The 20,214-nt window shown below is 44.0% G+C and overlaps 1 long non-coding RNA gene across 1 annotated transcript in view; it reads right to left on the bottom strand.

The window, feature by feature from the left end:
* Positions 1-19,247: 19,247 nt before the first annotated feature.
* The window catches only part of LOC132432435 (uncharacterized), a 110,284-nt gene continuing 109,317 nt past the window's right edge, over positions 19,248-20,214 (bottom strand). Inside the window, exon 4 of the long non-coding RNA XR_009520894.1 lies at positions 19,248-19,289. This is a non-coding gene — a long non-coding RNA (uncharacterized lncRNA). The remainder of the gene's footprint in view (positions 19,290-20,214) is intronic.

The following is a 20,214-nucleotide window of genomic DNA, read 5'->3' as shown; positions in this document are numbered from 1 at the left end:
TATATGTATAACTGAATCCGATGGCTGTACACTGAAAACAAACACAACACTGTACGTCAACTATATTCCAACATACCATAAACATGAACTTACAAAAAGCGAAGCAAAGCAGAGCAGAGCAATGCCTACTATTCCCCTCCGGCCTCCTTGACTTGGGCTGTTATCCCCTCCCTGGAGCCTGAGCAGGCTTGGGTCCCGTGGCTGGACTGTGGTTTGGCCGAGAGGGCTGGGGAGGATGTGCCCGCCAACGAGCCCCCCCTTTAACCCGTAGGGTCTGTTTGGCTCTGCATGGGACCACAATCTACAGATCCAGGCGGGCCCTCCTACAGCTTAACCAAGCCTAGAGCACCCAAACGAAGGTGGACCCTACGGCCCGCAGGAGCTTCCAAAAGTCCCCTAGCCTCCATGTCTCCTGGCACTGGGGTTCCCATCTTCAGTCTCCTTCCTTCGAGTCAACCCACCTACGAACAACAGCACCTTTGGCAGGGAGGTTAGTCAGGGCTTCCGATTTGTCTGGGGGGTGAAGTTTAATGGGGAAGAAGTAGTGAGACACAAGCCCTTGGGTGTTTGCTCTGGCACCTTCCACATTCACAACCCAGGAAGACAACTTTCGCTAAGCCTCTGCTTGCCCGAGTAACCCGACTTGGGCATGAAGAAATGCTGCTGCCTTGTGGACACTGCCCATAGCAACAACTTTACAACTGGTGCTCATGGGCACTTCCTATTCCCAAGGCCTGGGGGGCTGTTAATGCCCTCAAGAAATGTCCTGTGGGACTTCCCCTGTGGCACAGCAGTTAAGAATCCGCCTGCCAATGCAGGGGACACGGGTTCGAGCCCTGGTCCGGGAAGATCCCACATGCTGTGGAGCAACTAATCCCGTGCACCACAACTGCTGAGCCTGCGCTCTAGAGCCCACGAGCCGCAACTACTGAGCCCGCGTGCCTAGAGCCCGTGCTCCGCAACAAGAGAAGCCACTGCAATGAGAAGCCCGTGCACCCCAACGAAGAGCAGCCCCCACTCGCCGCAACTAGAGAAAGCCCGCGCAAAGCAACAAAGACCCATCACAGCCAAAAATAAAAAGATAAATAAATAAATTTATTTTTTTTTAAAAAATGTCCTGTGGTTGGGAATGGAAAAAGAACGCAGAACATGGCAGACCATCAAAAAGCCCATTTCAAGAGGTAATTTTTACTCACATTCTTTAAGAAAGAAGTACATGAAAAGATGGTCAACACCACTAATTATGAGAGAGACACAAATCAAATCTCGAAGGAGGTATCACCTTGCACCAGTCACAATGGCCGTTATCAAAAAGTCTATAAAAAATAGTAGCTGGAGTGTGTGTGGAGAAAAGGGAACCCTCCTAAACTGCTCGTGGTTATGGAAACTGGTGACAGCTACTTTAAAGAACATTATGGAGGTTCCTTAAAAAAGAAAAAGAAAGCTACCAGATGATCCGGCAATCCCTCTCCTGGGGGTATATTCAGAGAAATCCAGTATTCGAAAAAACCCACACACCACAACGTCCACTGCAGCAGTATTACAGTAGCCAAGACATGGAAGCAATGAAAGTGTTCACAGACAGAGGAATGGATGAAGAAGATGTGGCACATACATACAGTGGAATACTAATCAGTCATTAAAAAAGAATGAAATAATGCCATTTTCATCAACATGGATGGACCTAGAGATTATCACACTAAGTGAAGTAAATCAGAAAGAGAAAGACAAATAATATATCACCTATATGTGGAATCCACAATATGACACAAATGAACTTATCTACGGAACAGAAACCTACCCACAGACATAGAGAACAGACTTATGGTTCCCAAGGGGGAGGGATGGATTGGGATTTGGGGGCTAGCAGATGCAAACTATTATATATAGAATGGATATACAACAAGGTCCTACTGTATAGCACTATACGGGGAACTATATTCAATATCTTGTGATTAAACCATAATGGAAAAGAATATGAAAAAGCATATGTATAATTGAATTACATTGCTGTATAGCAGAAATTAACACAATATTGTAAATCAACTATACTTCAATAAAATAAATTAAATATATTTATATATCTGTATACATATATCTCTCTCTCTCTACACCTGTTGTTCAAAGCCACCCAATGGAGTACTTTGTTATGGCAGTCCTCACACATGCATACAGAGCCACTGACCAGTCTTGTCTGAACTTGACTCGCCCCAGAACTTTCAGTTTCCCCAACCAATATACATATGTATTTTTTCACTTAATACAATATGATTGAGTTCCTTTCACTTGCTACTTAAGATTCTTCACACATACTCCATCAACCTCTTAGAGCATTGGTTAGGACAGTGGGGGAGACCAGGATGGTGATGGGACTAAAACTGTGTCAACTAGGAAAGGTTGAAGGAGCTGGGGATATTTAACCAGCAGAATGACTATTAACAGGAAGGAAGTAAAGGAGGAGCGCCAAACCATGCCTGAGAATTCAAAGAAAGAAACGGTACAATGGACAGCCTCATCCACCCATCATACAGCGTATTAAAATTTGATTCATGTGTTGTTTTTTTTTTTTTTTCTTCGCGGTACGCGGGCCTCTCATCGCCACGGCCTCTCCCGTTGAGAAGCACAGGCTCCGGGTGCGCAGGCCCAGCTGTCATGGCCCACGGGCCCAGCCGCTCCGCGGCACGTGGGATCCTCCCGGACCGGGGCATGAACCCGTGTCCCCTGCATCGGCAGGCGGACTCTCAACCACTGCGCCACCAGGGAAGCCCAAGGGTTGGAATTTTTAACTCTCCTGCAGGTCTTCAGATTTCTATGCCATTCAGTAACATTTCCACATATTCATCTCAGTTCATTCCTCAATAACATAACCCCCAACGAAATTTGCTGGAAAAAAAATGCATACTTTTCGGGGGAAATATGTGGCTCAAGGTCCAAGAAGTTATTCGTTAAAAGATTTTTGGTTCTCAAATGAAGTGTTCAGATTAACCAAGAATCCTTTGTTTCTCACTCATCCAACCTCTCCTTGGTTGGCTCAGCTACTCACCCAAGTCCATCAGAACGTAGGCATCCTGCCTGCCACTTCAAGTAATGCCAACATTATTACCCAGATATGGATCACAGGTCCTGGCAGATGACTCTGTAACCCTCCTAGGAGTGCGATTCCTGCACTGACACTTATCAAGACTGAACTCCTAGAGGAAAATGCTCCCACATCAGGATAGTTGTGCTCACCCATTTGCTTCACTCTTGCCAGTAGCAGGTCTGCAACTCCTACATTTGGCAAAGGGATTTTATTATAGAGAAACGCAGACTCTGCACCACTTTGAAATATTATTGCATGCACATAAGCTCCATGCAAGCAGGACCATTTTTTGTGTGGTTCTCTGCTGCATCCCCAGAGCCTGCCACATAGGAGTTGCTTTATAAGTATGTGATGAACAAATGACATGAAAATCTCAGAGGTCTTAGCTGCAAGCAATAGCACATATTTAACGAAAACAGGGCAGAAGAGGGCTTATTAAAAGGATATTGAATAAACGAAATAATTGCTGGGATGACTAGAGAATCTGTCCAGAGCAAGCATGCAGGACCGTAATCAAAATCACGCCACAAAACCAGATGTGAGGACTCCTCTGCTGCTGACCCTAAAGACGGCACATCACAGTCTGCGCTGCATTTGTCACTGTCACTGAGGACGGGGAGAAATGTTTCACAAACAGTTTGCAGTCCAAGCTTGGTTTACCTGTACTCCATTCTGGTGCACAAAAGTAAAATATTCATAGTGTCTTCAGGGATTGGGCTACTTTTGGGGTAGCTCTGCTGCCAGTTATTCCAACATGAGTGACTGCTTCAGTGAAACAATAACACTCATTAGATGCTTGCTCTGTGCTAGGCTCCCATGTACTATGTTCGCCCTCCCATTTAGTCATTCCAGCCACTCCAAAGGCCACGTGATATGCCCATCACGCGTCAGGCACCGTGGAATTCTGTATGTATGGAGAAGTAGCTTGAATTTTGCAGGGACATTTAATAACTTTGTATTCTTGGTCAGGTTACTTAACTCCTCTGTGCCTCAATTTTCCATGCTGTACAATAGCAATGATTTTTTAAATTTTATTTATTAATTTATTTTTGGCTGCCGTGGGTCTTCGTTGCTGCGTGGGCTTTCTCTCTAGTTGCTGCAAGCAGGGGCAACTCTTTGTTGCGGTGCACGGGCTTCTCATTGCGGTGCTTCTCTTGTTGCGGAGCACGGGCTCTAGGCGCTCGGGCTTCAGTAGTTGGGGCGCACGGGCTTAGTTGCACCGTGACATGTGGGATCTTCCCGGACCAGGGCTCGGACCCGTGTCCCGTGCATTGGCAGGCAGATTCTTAACCAGTGCATCACCAGGGAAGTCCCACGGCAATGATTTTTAAATGACCTACCTCATAGATTCTTATAAGGATTATACTATATTATATTATATCTGAGTTACTATATATAAAGCAGCTAAGACAGTGACTGGCATATCGTACCACGTGTGCCTCATCACAATCCTACGAGGCAAGGGTATCATTTTGCGAGGTTGAAACTGAGGCACAGTGAGACGAGCCTGTGCTTGGTGACACAAAGCGGTTGGACCTGAATTTGCACAGAAATCCACCTGACTCCACAGCCTAAAATCTTAGACATCCTCAAGGTTGATAGTAGAAGCAAACTGTGCTGAATTGCTTCAGTTATGCCTGAGGTGCAAAAGCATGGAGGGTTTTGGGCAACAAAGAAATGATCCAAGTTTTCAAAGTATATTTTCTGCTCTATGTTTGAGCATCCTTATACAAACTTCTTATGAACTTCAGTCATTTTAAATCTCTCTCTCGGGCTTCCCTGGTGACGCAGTGGTTAAGAACCTGCCTGCCAATGCAGGGGACACGGGTTTGAGCCCTGGTCCGGGAAGATCCCACATGCCGCGGGGCAACTAAGCCCGTGCGCCACAACTTCTGAGCCTGTGGTCTAGAGCCCACGAGCCACAACTACTGAGCCCACGTGCCACAACTACTAAAGCCCGCACGCCTAGCGTCCGTGCTCCGTCCGTATCAAGAGAAGCCACTGCAATGAGAAGCCCGCGCACCACAACGAAGAGTAGCCCCCGCTCGCCGCAACTGGAGAAAGCTGCTCACAGCAACAAAGAACCAAAGCAGCCGAAAATAAATTAATTACATAAATAAATTTAAATAAATAAATAAATCTCTCTATATATATGATCGATGAAAAAAAGGCAAATAAAAGGACTTGATTGACTACTTGCTCGGAGCCTGAGGCAGGGCGCCCAAGCTGGAAAGGCAGAGATGCTGGGAGTGCCAGTGTGTGCTTGGCACTGCAAAATTGGGTTGGACTGGCCTAGATTAGCAGCAAGTTGGCCTCAACCACTGCTGCCCATCCCACTGGGAACACGAAGAACATCATTGCCCTTCTCTCCCCCCAAAAACGTGTGTAAAATTTCAGAAGGTTCATGTGCCTCTCGAACCCATCTGTGAATTCCAGGTGAAGAACCTTCTTCTTGATAAGTGACTCTAAAGCTTTTTAAAGGCTGCAGTCATCTTTTGGAGCAGCCAAAAACACCATAGTCTGCCTAGGCCACCTGCTCCCAGTGTCTGGTAGGAATCTAACAGCTGCACACCAGTGTGTAAAGTTGCATGGAAGCCAGACTTTTTTTTTCATCCAGCTAATATTTATTTATGCATCTGGCATAGTTTCTAGAAGCTGGTGATACAAATGTGAACAAGATGAACAAGGCCTTGTCCTCCGGAGCTGAAACTCCAAGGGCAAGATTGACAATAAACATAAAAAGCAATGTACAGAACAAAATGGGATACGGTAACCAAGAGTGACTGGTGGCGAGCTGTTTTAATGGGGTGGGCAGGGAAGGTTCTTAGGAGTCATTTGAGTTGATACCTAAGTGGCAAGGTGGAGCCAAGTGTTTAAAGAACTAAGAAACTGTGTTCCCAGGCAGAGGAAACAGCAAGTGCAAAGGCCCTGCATAGGTAATGCATGCGGTCTTACTGAGGAATAGAGATGGGACCAGCATATGTGGCATAGAGTAAATTAGCACTGAATTTGAGGCCTCGGTAACTCAATAGTGCAATAAGCTTAGTTTCTGGATATCAAATTTGAATAAGCATTAATAACCCCTTAATAACTATTTAATAGGTTTTTAGGAATAGACTCTGTGTGTAATAATGAAAATCTAGGAAACCGAAAGTCCTCATAAAAATTCAAGACCAGTACTTTCTCAATCATTAAATACCATATCAAGGGGCTTCCCTGGTGGCGCTGTGGTTAAGAATCCTCCTGCCAATGCAGGGAACACGGGTTCGAGCCCTGGACAGGGAAGATCCCACATGCCGCGGAGCAACTGGGCCCGTGCGCCACAACTACTGAGCCTGCGCGTCTGGAGCCTGTGCTCCGCAACAAAGAGAGGCTGCGATAGTGAGAGGCCCGCGCACCGCGATGAAGAGTGGCCCCCGCTCACCGCACCTAGAGAAAGCCCTCGCACAGAAACGAAGACACAACACAGCCAAAAATAAATATAAAAATAAATTAATTTTTTAAAAAATGGTCCACATCAAAAAAAAAATCTTAAAAAAAAAAATACCGTATCAGGAAGACCTATAGACTATAGATCAATTTTTAGAAATTACTGAGCTAGGTGGCTTCCTAAGGGCTCAAAACCACCTCTATCAGTTGGAAAGCTCAGATCCACCAAATGTTTAGACCCCACTGTAGCTGCTGCTCTCGCTTCAACTATCAAATCTTCAACTTGTCTAAATTATACTCCAAAATGTCCTACTTTTAGAGAAAACACAAAGTCCCATGTTTCTAGCAAAGATATTTCAAGTTTGGAGAAAAAATAAGACTAATTACAGTTCTGACTATAAGTCAAGGCTCCAAAAGGACTTCCTAAAAATGCTTTAGAAATGCAAGCTTTTCTAAAGAGCTCCCCCCTCCAAAAAAGAAAGAGAGGTTAATTTGAGGGAACATCTGCAAGAGTTTTTGTCCTGCCTCAGAATTGCAGGAATGTCACTGTCATGGATTTATCTTAGTGCAGATAAAATCAAGGGCAGTGAATGGTAGGGTGTTCTATCATCCAAAATGGCAGCCATTTCACTGCAATTTAAGCAAAACATTAAGAGGGCAACGTTTTCCTTAAGGGTCTCATTATAAAGTAATGCCAAAAGCTGTTTGCACTTAACTCTGAGTAGTTAGGCGTTTTTAACCCATACAGAAAGAACACAGAGATCTTTCAGGTTATTATTTAGTTCATTGAGAAATTTGATAAGTGAAACACTTACCTTAATATCAAAGGAAGGAGAATTGAACATTTTCCCCATCATCAGGGCATCGAGGCTGCAGAACCGAATTGAAGGAATAATATTTATTGTGCACTTAAGGACATATGGAGAGATTAAAGGATTAGCTCCAGAGAACATTATGGCAGCTTTTATATTCTGTGTTTGACAAAAGGCTTTCAAATATTTCACTTGGTCCTCATAATAACTCTTAGAGTTAGCATGTTAGTCGGTATTCTTTTAGGTTGCGGGTGAAAGATACATATCTTAAGCGTGCATAAGCATAAGAGAATGCATTGGCAAACACAAAATGTGCTACATTCAGGCCTGGCTGGATCCAGAGGCCAAACAACGTCTCTCTCCCTCTCTCCCTGTCTCATTCTTCTCTCTCATTCTCTCTTACTCCTTCCCTCTCTGTATCTTAGCTTCACTCTTCTTTAACACATTAGTGTTATCTTCTCCTATTGTAGATGGCTTCCTACAGGCAACTAAAGCTTACATCATCCTTGTAGATTGCAATTCCAGATGAAGCAGAAATCAGATCATGTGGAGAGATTCTAAGTGGCCCGCCCTGCTTTGGCCATGTACCCATCCCTTGAGCCAATCTCTGTGAACAACGGAGCAGTTTAACACCATTGGCTGGTCTCAAATCTATAGCCACTACTGTGACCAGACAGTAGACATGATTGACAGTCCAGCCAGAGCCACATGGAATTAGGGCTGGGGGTACTATTTCTGCAGTGGAAAGAGGATTGCTAAGCTGACAAAAGCTACAGATAGGCAGGGCCAATATTGTAGTCCTATTTTGCCAATGAACAAATTTTAACGGACTTGCCCAAATTAAAAAAATGTCTGTTAAAAAAAAATAATAAAAAACAAAAATAAATAAATAAAATAAAATAAAACTTTTAAAACTCTGTTACTCATAGCCTCATTAACCTTCATTCCATAAGACAGATGAGGTTTAAAGTAAACAGTAACTCAGTAAATTAAACTTACATGAAAGAAAACATTCTAAGATCCTCCTCTGAGAGTCAGTCTTATGTAGGGAGATGCAGACAGTGTGTATACGAAGGAGGAAGGAGAAACGCAGTAAGAAAGTTATTTGAGTCCTTGTCACTTGCCCTCTAGACTGCAGACTTTTTGAGCAAAGAATCTGTGACTTCTCCCTGCTTTATCCCTGCAGGGCTTGGCAAATGATAGCAAACAGCTGAATACAGAGAAATAAATTAGCACCCTTTGCTTGTCCTCTTTTCCTTGGCAAATTGATGCGAGTTCAGTATATTACCCTCAGTGCTATGTCCATCCGATACAAGGCTGACCTTCTACAGTAGCAGAAACTGAAGGTGTTTGACAGGGATCTGAGAGCAGTGCAAATAAGCTGGAATCATGAATTTACAGATCAGAGCTGAGTTTTAAATAGCGTATGATTCAACTCCTCTAGTTTTACGTATCAGAGAATGGATGCCAGAAAATGCATATCAAGCCCCGAATTCTCTGTGGGGGGAAGTGGCAGAGGTCCGTAGTCTACTGTCCTTGGTTCTGAACCATTCCTCCATGCCAACTTGCTTTTCCTAATGGTGGACCCTTGCGTTCCTCTCCAAGCTCTCCTGGTCCTATGGGTGTCTCGGTATTTTTGCTTTCAAGATGGATGGGGGGAAAAAAAGATAAGCTGTTGACTGCCTCAGAGAAAAGAACTGAGACTTGTATCACAGTTAAGAGGTTATTCTACAAACGTTTGATAGTTTTCTCATTTTTCTGACAATTATTACTCTCTCCTTCCCAGGATGTACTTATGCCATCCAAAGAAGTGATTCAATTTGCCCCAAGTTCACAACTGAACTAAAGGTCCCAGGTTTCCTGAATCCTAGTCTGCTAGGTTTTCACCCTCCTCTCCCGCCACCTCACCTTACTGTCTTCCTAATATTTGAAATTCCATTCCAAGAGCCTTAAGACTAACCTGTGTTATCTATGGCTTTGTAACTAATCACCCCCAATACTAAGGGACTTAAAACAATCAATATGTATTACCTTACATACATAAGGTTCTTGTGTGTCAGCAGTTCAGAAGCAGCTTAGCTGAGTTCTGGCACGGGGTCTCTCATGAGGTTGCCGTCACGATATCAGCCAGAGCTGCAGTGGACTGACTGAATGTCTGTGTGGGGCTGGAGGAGCTGCTTCCAAAGAGGTTCGTTCACATGGCTGACACGCTGGAGCCGGTTGTGGGCGGGAAGCGTCAGCTCCTCACCAGGTGGGCCTCTCGACGGTTTACTTGCATTGTTCGCACAACAAAGCTTCCCCCAGAATGGACCCTCCAAGAGAACGAGGTAGAAGCGGCTGTGTCTTTTATGAGCTTGCCTCTAAAGTCATATACTGTCACTTCCATTTGTCCAACGAACCAACCTAATACAAGCGGATAAATACTAGGACGCATGGATCTTTGGGGGCCATCTTGGAGGCTGGCTAATGGCCACAGCCTCTTTTATGCTTTCTTATCATAGCACTTGTCCCAATGTATTATAATTACCTTTTTCTTGCACACCCTCCCGTGGCAGACACAGTTGTCTGCCTACCAAGAGTCACTGGGACAGTGACATTCTCCTTGATGACAGAATCCTGATTTTTTTTTTAAATTTTATTTATTTATTTTTGGCTGCCCTGGGTGTTCGTTGCTGCCCACGGGCTTTCTCTAGTTGCAGCGAGTGGGGCTACTCTTCGTTGTGGTTTGCAGGCTTCTCACTGCGGTGGCTTCTCCTGTTGCGGAGCATGGGCTCTAGGTGCATGGGCTTCAGTAGTTGTGGCACGTGGGCTCAGTAGTTGTGGCTCATGGGCTCTAGAGCACAGGTTCAGTAGTTGTGGCGCACAGGCTTAGCTGCTGCGCAGCATGTGGGATCTTCCCGGATCACGGCTTGAACCTGTGTCCCCTGCATTGGCAGGCAAATTCTTTACCACTGCGCCACCAGGGAAGCCCCCAGAATCCTGATTTTGTTCAGGTATTAGAAAGCAAGTTTTCCACGGATCAGCAAACTATGACCCATTGAGCTAAGAATAGTTGCAACATTTTTAAAGGTTATAAAAATTAAAAGAATGCGCAACACAGACCATATATTGCACACGAAGCCTAAACTATTTTCCACATGGCCCTTTACAGAAAAAGTTTGTTAATTCCTAGTCTAAGTCACTACCTAGACTTTCCCAACTTTCCCTGAAGGGTTTAAGAACAGTCAAGTGTCCCAATTCTGGCCTGAAGGATAAAGAGAAAGCCTACTGGGCTTGGAGAGCTTTTGGAAAGATTTTTTTTTCTTTCATAAGGAAAAAAATGGATACTTCAGAGGAGATCCCCTATGCCTTTCATCTATCCTTCGTTGGAGGTTGTCTTGCAAGAATGGAGCTGTGGCAGCCATTTTGTAACCATGAGGAGAAGGCCAAAAATATTCTGGAGAAGCTGACCCATACCTGACATCGTTGAGTTGCTCCATTAACCAATCCTATTGGGTTGGCCAAAAAGTTCATTTGGGTTTTTCTATAAGGTGTTATGGAAAAACCCGAACGGAATTTTTGGCCAACCCAATAAAGCAACCTACTTTCATATTTTTGTTACATGAAAAAATTAAAATTATCTTTAAGCTAATCTTTGGGAATCTTGTTACTTACAGCTAAAAACACTCTAAATTTTATATACTCCCCTCTAGACAGTGAACTTTTAAGGGCAAAAATGCATGTTTATCACAAATCCTTTATTTCTACAATGAGGCCTGGCATAGAATAAATTCTTAAGTATTAGTTGTCTAAATCATGGTTTCTTGACCTCAGCACTGTTGACATTTGGGGCCAGATAATTCTTTGTTGTAGGGCTGTCCTGTGGATTGCAGGATGTTTAGCAGCATCCCTGGCCTCTACCCACTAGATGCTACTAACACCCCTTCCCTTAAGTTGTGACAAACGAAAGTGTTCCCAGACATTTCCAAATGCCCCCGGGGAACAAAATCACTCGTGGTTGAGAACCACTGGTCTTACGGAATGATTCTTAGTATATTCATTTCTAGCATAAAAGATTTATTATGCAAAACTTTAGGTTAAATGTGGGGGTCAGTCAGACTGGTCAAGACAGAGAGGCCTTGGAGACAATGGGTATATTGATAGGGGGAGATGGAACCATAAAGACAAAGGAAGAGGAAGGAGGTGGGCAAGGTAGAAACCTTGGCTATGTCTCAGGCTGGCAGGGCATGGAGATAACCACTCTCATCTCCTCTTCTGATTCTTTTTGTTGTGTGGGTGTTATTGGGAGAGAAAGTTTCTTGGTCTGGGTCTTGGAGAAAACGGTCCTGGGGACCACAAACAGTCTGATGACAAAGATGAAAAGAAAGAGATGAGATCTTGCTAATGGTACCCAGAGTTCTGGGAGGCTATAACCCTTTGGGGCAAAGGTTTCGATAAAGGATGCGGTGGGGTGGGGGAAGATTAGGAGGTAGCACATAAAACTGGTTGAAAAAACACAACCCAATAATGAGAAAAATCGCTGTATCAGAGTAGTTCCCTGCAAGATGCCTATCTCTTTCGAAAATACGGCAGGAAAGTTTACACCAAACTGTTTTCTGTCAAATGCTGGCCCCTGACAGACTGTGGCATATGGAGTGTGGTTTGTCTTTTAAGTCATTGGGGTTTTCTCACTCAACGTCACCAAATGGTGGCTGTAATTATGGCAGTAAATGCTTCTCAAATGACAGCTTTCTTTCTTCCTTAAAAGGGTGAACATTTTTAAGAAGGCTGTGGAGTAGACCACAGAGAAATATGTGCTGCAGGGCTTTTTGGAAAGGAGGCTAGAGAATGCAGTTCACTGCTCAGAAAGGAAGTTGATTTCCTAGAAAGAGCCTGGGGCAAAGAGGTAAGAGGCCGGAGTTCTAATCCAGGCCCCATCCGGACCCCACCTGCTACCTTTGTGAGTTTCATTGGGCAAGTCCCTCCCTCTCCCTGAGCCGTGGTTTTCTCAGATGTGAATGTGGAGGATTGAACAAAATTCTCTCTGCATGAAAGAGCTTCCTTAACTGCACCTACGTATGCAAGGAGGATTATTACCCTCATCACCTCCACAACTTGTGTCCTTCTACAAAAGGTGAACAGCCTCCCGATTGTTTGTGCAGGGCTCATGCTATGTGCACATGCACCCATCAGTGGCCTCTAGACATTGGATTAATATAAATCTGGCCCTCAGTCTTATGCTTAAAATCTTTCCATGTACCCCACTGTCCCAACCTAACCTTGGATGGCAAGGACGCCCACAGTCCAGCTCTTCTCATGCTCTAGCCTCAAATCTTATTGCTTTCCACGTCACATCTAGGCTCTAGCCACCCCAAAGTATATGCGGTTTGCCGCATGTGCCACTTTCTCTCACTTGCCTTGATAGATACATGGGTACCTTTGGCACAGAATGGCCTCCCTCTTACCCAGCTTTTCACCTGACTAAATCCTACTTTTTCTTCAAGTCCCAGTTTAAAAGGCACTTCCCCTGTGTTATGGGCTGAATTGTGTTGGCCCTCAAATTCATATGCTGAAGCCCTAACCCCCAGTACTCAGAATGTGAGTATTTGGAGATAGGGCCTTTACAGCAGTCATTAAGGTGAAATGAGGTCATATGGGTGGACCCTGATCCAATATGACTGGTGTCCTTATAAGAAGAGATTAGGACACAGACATACATGGAGGGAAGACCACATGAAGATGGCTGTCCACAAGGCAAGGAGAAATCAACACTTTTGACACCTTGATCTTGGACTTCCAGCCTTTAGAACCGTGAAGAAATAAATTTCTGTTGTTTAAGCCTCCCAGTCTGTGGTACTTCATTATGGCAGCCCGAGCAAACTAATACACCCTAGGAAGCCTTCCATGAATTCCAGGAGACCAGCCATGACCTCCTGTAACCATCCTTTATTTTCCTTTTCCAAACACTTATCACATTGAATTGTCTCCTTTTTACGTCTGTCTCCTTAGTGTGTGAGCGTGTGTGGGTTGATGGCTCGGATTGAGGGGTGGATGACTGAAGGTCTTGAGGTCAGGATCGTGTGTCTCTGTATCATCAAGACCTACTGAATGTCTAAAGGCATGTAGAAGGCATGCAGTATGTTTCCCATAGATGGATGGATGGATGTGAATGAAAAAACTCATGTCCGTTATCCAGATAATTTAGGTAAACAAAAACTCTCTCACTGAAGAAAAGACATGGATTTGGAGCAGTATTTTCCTAGTCAGTTTACCTAAATTCACTAACTTCTAATCAAAGTATCTATACCTCACCAGACCTATGAAGTTACACATTCCAAATGTTCCCCAAATTGGTCATAGAATCATTAATAGTCAAAGAAAAATTTCTGGTGGGTTTTCCATTATTTACCTAGGTTCTGTGTTTCTCCATCTCTATTTCACTCACATTCCCCATAGGAGTCAGGGTCAGTGATGGTGGGAGGAGAAGATGGGAGAGAGAAGAGATTCCTGGTGCATTTAGGAATCCACAATCCTCCACTTTCTATGTAACCCCCAATCATAGCACAAAATGATGAGCTTAAAGGAATAAATCCAAGATTAGAGAAGTTCTTTAGAAAATAAAATCCCAATTTGCGCTTTCAGTAATTGAAATCACCCAATAATACCCAGGCTAGATCCACTTTCTTGATATTTGGATAATGAACAACTGAAAGCCACGACAGCCAGAGGGAGCAGTTAGAGAGAAAAAGAAAATTCAGAACTTGCCAATACATTCCACTCTGTCAACTCTGTCAGCGAAGTGTTTCCTTTAATTACTATTGATTTTCATAATAGTTTATTAACCCAATATGTCAATTCAAGTTTGTCACAGATTGTTGTGCATGTAGAATAATCCATTTTGCAGTCTTGGAAGGGAAGCGGGGGGCAAGTGTAATGGGAATAAATGCATCTACCTTACACATTCATGTCTGCTTTTTAAAAATTGTTTTGATTGGGCAGAACTTTATTTTCTTTCAACTGAATAAATCAGTCATCCTGACAGTGTTTTGGCTCCCAGCATTAGAGTCTGAAGTACTCTAATTACTCACTGGCTTTGAGGGGAGGGAGTGGGTGTGGAGAAATAGGAGACAGAACTGACTGGACAAATTAAGTCAATAAAACCGCCTTACAACTTTCATTATTAACATCTTATAAATCTTATATAGGCAGCACAAGGACTTGCGTAGAATTGAGAGAAGCAGCCCTATTCAAGCCTCCGTTTCCACGTGAGTTAATATGGGGCTTCGTGGTACCTGCCTCATCCTCCCTTCCCAAGCAGGAACAGGGCCCACATCAGCTTGCGGAAGGGCTTCTTAAAGATTAGAGCACACAGAAAGTGAAGACGTTACAGGCTTCCTTGTTTACCGAAAGGTATCATTAACTTCCAAACACTGAAGGATACAGCAGACTCAGAGTAATGCCTGGAACCAGAAGCTCCCAAGGTTTACCAATCTTGGCTAATAAAATAGAAATTAAACAGCAATTACCACAGGAGGGAAATCAGATTAATGGGGTGGTGCTTTATCTGAATATTAACTGTGAATTAGGAGATTCCATTACAAGGCTCAGGCAGGGCATGCTTTATTGGTTCATCAATAAGGCACACGTTCTAATGGACCGGCATAAAACATACTCTGAGGACTCAGCCCTGGCTTTCCTGCCGGAGACCAGAAATTCAAAATAATTCACACGGTACAAAATCTCTTTTCTTCCAGTCTGTAAAACACTCGTGAAAAACACCGGGCTTTGTACAAAAATGAGGATTTAAAAGGTCATGGATGCTTCCATCTTTCCTTTCTTCATTAGGGTCAAACCTACTTATACTTGTCAGGCCTAGAGTTCCCTAAAAGGCAAAAAGTAACAACTCAAATTTGCACAGGGCCTTTGAGGTACGGCCATGTGGACACGGTCCCAGTTGTTGCCAGCCTGTGGGTCAGAGGTTCATTCCCAAATCAGGCTGACTCTTACCCCCAAAGGCAGGACCTGAGCTTCGTCATGTCACAGCACATACTCATATGCTGGCCTCCTTGTGGAGGCCACTGCCTACCAGCTCATGTCCCTCGGCGCCCTCCCTGCTGTCCCTCATTCCAGCATCAATATATGGGGAGAAGGTCCCCACCATGCTGAACCCAGTCCCTTGGGTCCCAAGGTATCCTGCTTGTGCACAGTGTATTACCAGGTGTTTCAGGAACTTCTTGGGCTCTTATCTATCTCTTCTCCACCCTGAGACTCAAGACCAATTCATGAGACAAGGTTAGGTGACAAAACTCTACTGTCCCTACCTCTCCCTTCTCCCCTTGCCTCCTCACGTATAAAGAGAAATAAATCCGTACTTTCCTTTAGCCAATAAAACAAAAGCTACCCGATATAACAATTTGTAAACAAAATACCTGTAAGAATCAATGCACATAACCAAGAAGAGGAACAATACCACCTAGGTTTGTGCTCAAGGGAACTAAAAATAACCATCCACACAAAAACTTTTAGTTACATGTTGGTAGCAATATTATTCATAATAGTCACAAAATGAAAGCAACCCGAATGCCCGTCAGTTGATGAATGGATGAATAAAATGGGGTACATCTGAAATGGAGCAGGATCCTATGGTCCTTGCTCCCCCATGTCCTCAGCCTGACTCTTGCCTGTGGAAAAAGTTTAGCCAAAGAATAAGTTTAATTAGAGAAGTGAGAAAATGCAGAAACAAAGGAAAACAATCATAGGAGACCAAATAATAATAGTTTAGTCAGTAAGCATACTCAGGGACCTTTAGTTCTTCTTTAAGGGCTACAGATAATATTCTGAGCCACACCCTGTGAGCTGTCTTATAGATACTGAAACCCCACCAGGTGGAAGCAGTGAACTACATGATGACCAGACTGTAGCCATACATAGCTGCCACAATTCCAAGAACTGGCCTCCAAGAAATGGAAACAAACCGACCCTGGAACTGAAGATTAACTGTACCTAAAACAATCTAGATGGCGCTGGTCAGACCACCGATGACCAATTTCAACATGACTGTCAGAGCTGACTGTGCTGTTTCTGCATGTATCACCCTCCATCTGCCTATAAAAGCTGCTGCCCACTGATTGTTAGTCGGGGGGAGTAGGCCTTTGGACAGGCATCTGCCCTCCCCTGCCACAGTTGCTGGCGTCCAAAATAAAGCAAACTTTCCTTTCCACCAACCTGTCTTCTTTATTGGCTTTTGAGCGGCGATCAGACAGACCCCACTTTCGGTTACACACCCATACAATAGAATATTATTAAGCTATAAAAAGGAACAAAGTACAGATGCATGCTACAACATGGATGAACTTTAAACTTACGCTAAGTGAAAGAAGCCAAACACAAAGACCACATATTGTCTGATTCCATTTGTATGAAATGTCCAGAATAGGTAAAGCCAGAGAGACAGAAAGTCAGCTGGTAGTTGCAAGGGGCTTAAGGGAAGGGGGGGAATGGGGAGTGACTGTTAATGGGTATCTTTTGGGAGGTCATTTTTGAGTGAAGAGAATGTTCTCCAATTAGTGGTGACAGTTGTACAATTCTGTGAGTATACTAGAATTTAAAGGTTAATTGTATGGTATGGGAATTAGATTTCAATTTAAAAAAATTTTTTTAAGTGAGAAGTAGGAGAAAAGAAAGAATCACCAGCTCTCCAGTTCCTTCTAGCAAAATCAGACTTGGGCTCAGCTGAGAGATTCCATGACACCTACCAAGGATTACAGTTAAGTTGGAAGCATCAAAAGGCTGTCTGCCTCCAAAGCAGTCTGCGTCACTGCTTACTTAGTGGTGCCTGACACTCTACTGTGGTTACATCCTAGTCAAAGTATTTTAATACTTTACTCTTATTTTTCACATTTGTGGAACAGTCTCTGAGTCCAGTCTTGCCTCTAAATGAAAACAAATACAATACAATTCTTTGTCCCCTCAGTGGGTTTCAGGCTATATGGTTTGATGGAAAGGTTGCAAAAAAAGAAAAACTCCTTCTGCATTTGAGCTGATACCCATGGTTTTTCACTCTCCCTTTCTGTATTTGAATAGGAGCTTTGAAAGATATTGGACCCGCACGTGGCACTTACTCAGTAGAAGATTCAGTGGAAAGAGTAAGCCTGATGTAGTCACTTAGTTGTTCAGTACTTACTTTGAGGTAAGCTAGAGACAGGGGTCTGAGTCAGCTGGGACCAGATATTATTCATAAGAATCATGGATTTGGGAGCTAGAATGTCTGGATTTGAAGTCTTGTGCTGCCGCAGACTTTTTTTTTTTTTTGGCCGTGCCACGTGGCATGAGGAATCCTAGTTATCCGACCGGGGATCAAAACCATGACCCCTGCAGTGGAAGGAGGAGTGGAATCCCAATCACTGGACCGCCAGGGAAGTCCCTACCACAAGACTTTGAGCAAGTTATATAAGCTTTCTGTGCCTTGATTTCCTCAACTGTAAAATGGGAATAGTATAATTGTGCCTCATAGTATAATTGTAGAAATGGTTTTTTTTTGGTTTGTCTAATCACCTAACATTTATTTTTTAAATTAATTTTTATTGGTGTACAGTTGCTTTACAATATTGTGTTAGTTTCTACTGTACAGAGAAGTAAATCAGCTATTCATATACATATTTCCCCTCTTTTTTTGGATTTCCTTCCCATTTAGGTCACCACAGAGCATTGAGTAGAGTTCCCTGAGCTATACAGTAGGTTCTCATTAGTTATTTATTTTATACGCAGTGTCAATGGTGTATATATGTCAATCCCAATCTCCCAATTCATCCCACCCCCGCTTTCCCCTCTTGGTGTCCATACATTTGTTTTCTACATCTGTGTCTCTATTTCTGCTTTGCAAATAAGATCATCTATACCATTTTTCTAGAGTCCACATATATGTGTTAATATACGATATTTGTTTTTATCTGAGTTACTTCACAGAAATGGTTAATACATGTAGAGCTTTTAGAACATAGCTGTGATATTGTGATTTATAATAAGAAGTATATATTTGATCTTCATCTCCATGTCTGGAAGAGGGCTCCTAAAACCCTTGGAATTTCCTAAGTGATAAGAGTGACAAAGGTGTCTTTTTTAATGTTAATGAGGTGTGGGACTGAGCCCTTAACCTGTGGAATCTGGTACTATCTCTCGGTAGAGAGTGTCAGAATTGAGTTGAATTGTTGGACACCCAGATGGTGTCCGTATTGCTTGGTGGTGTGGGGTACCTTCTCTCAAACTGAAATTTGTGACCAGAATAGTTATTTGCCTTGCATATGTTACGTGTTCAGTAAACCTTAGCTGCTGTTATTTCTGAGGATGGCCAGAGAATAGACTCACCCTTTGCTGCATCCTTTCTATGGAAGCTGTTGGGAAAAGTCCAAGAGGCTTGAAATTGAGATAAACAGATGAACAGCTCTCCCACTGCACACCCTCTACTTCCCCTGAAGCCTGCACTAGGCAGGCCTCCAAAGCAAGCAGAGGCAGGTGGCTCTCGGAATGTGGTCTGTCCTGAGCCACTCAGAGCTGCGTTAATATGTCCCAAAAGAGGGTTAGTGAGGGTGACTCCTGGGCCTGGTTGTCCCTAATCCAGCCGAAGTTCCATGCTTCGTCCCCCATTGTTCCTCATATCATGGCAAGCACCGGGAGAATTGAAAGGAACATTCTGGACTCTACTCTTACGTCCTTCTTTGTAGGTAGAACAACCAGATCCTGGCACTATTTTGGATATTTTGTGCCAGGATGACAGAATAGAACACTCTAAATTGCAATTAAAAATAACCTTCCCACCCCTTGCCCCATCACCTTATATCATATTGCCAGTTCCTCCATGCACTTACCACTGTCTGAACTGGTATCCTGCTCGTGTTCATGTTTGCTGTAATGTACAATTGTTTGTCTCATAGAATGAGGGTTCCAGGAGTTCTTGACTGTCTTCCTTGTCACTGCTGGATCCCCAGCACCTGGAACAGTGATCAGAACATAGTAGGCATCCAGTGAATATTTCTGGAATGAATGAATGATACTTGCCCCGGAGCTCAGCATGTTGTCTGTGTTCCAGACACAATAATCTCTACCGATAACCTCTGCTCAGCCTCCATTTCCCCTCTGACAGAACCGATCAGTATCTTCTCTCAGTGCCTCTGCTTCTGGGGCCCCCTCCACAGTGAGAGGCGGGTCAGAGGATCTCCCCCAAGACACACACTGCCTCTGCCATCACGGCTGATTGGACCTAGGGTGAACTCCTTCCCTAAGCTGAGACACTCCTAATTATGTTCTGGGAAATTTCGGTTTGGCACTCAGAGATTCTGATTCATAAGGGTTGGTGCAGGGACTTCCCTGGTAGCACAGTGGTTAAGCATCCGCCTGCCAATGCAGGGGACGTGGGTTCGAGCCCTGGTCCGGGAAGATCCCACATGCCGCGGAGCAACTAAGCCCATGCGCCCCAACTACTGAGCCTGCGCTCTAGAGCCCGTGAGCCACAACTACTGAGCCCACGCGCCACAACTCCTGAACTCCGCGTGCCTAGAGCCCGTGCTCCGCAACAAGAGAAGCCACCGCAATGAAAAGCCCGCCCAGCACAACAAAGAGTAGCCCCCGTTCGCCACAACTAGAGAAAGCCCGCGTGCAGCAACGAAAACCCAACTCAGCCAAAACTAAATAAAATAAATTTATAAAAAATAAAAATATATTAAATAAGAGTTGCTGCTTAAAATGAGAGACTGGAGTTGTCTGGTCTCAAATATGTTCAAAGCAGAAGGAGCCAGTATGAAGGTAAAGAGAATGAAACGCACTGCAGAGAGGAAGTGAGATGAGAGAGGAGCGGGGGTAGAGAGAGGGAGACATAGTCTGGGCAAATGAACTCGCTGATTGGAGCATGCTGGTTTC

This window comes from Delphinus delphis, chromosome 10 (assembly GCF_949987515.2).
Source record: "Delphinus delphis chromosome 10, mDelDel1.2, whole genome shotgun sequence".
Lineage (NCBI taxonomy): Eukaryota > Metazoa > Chordata > Mammalia > Artiodactyla > Delphinidae > Delphinus > Delphinus delphis.
The sequence above is the reverse complement of the archived record's forward strand: the minus strand, read 5'-3'. Positions and strand labels throughout refer to the sequence as shown.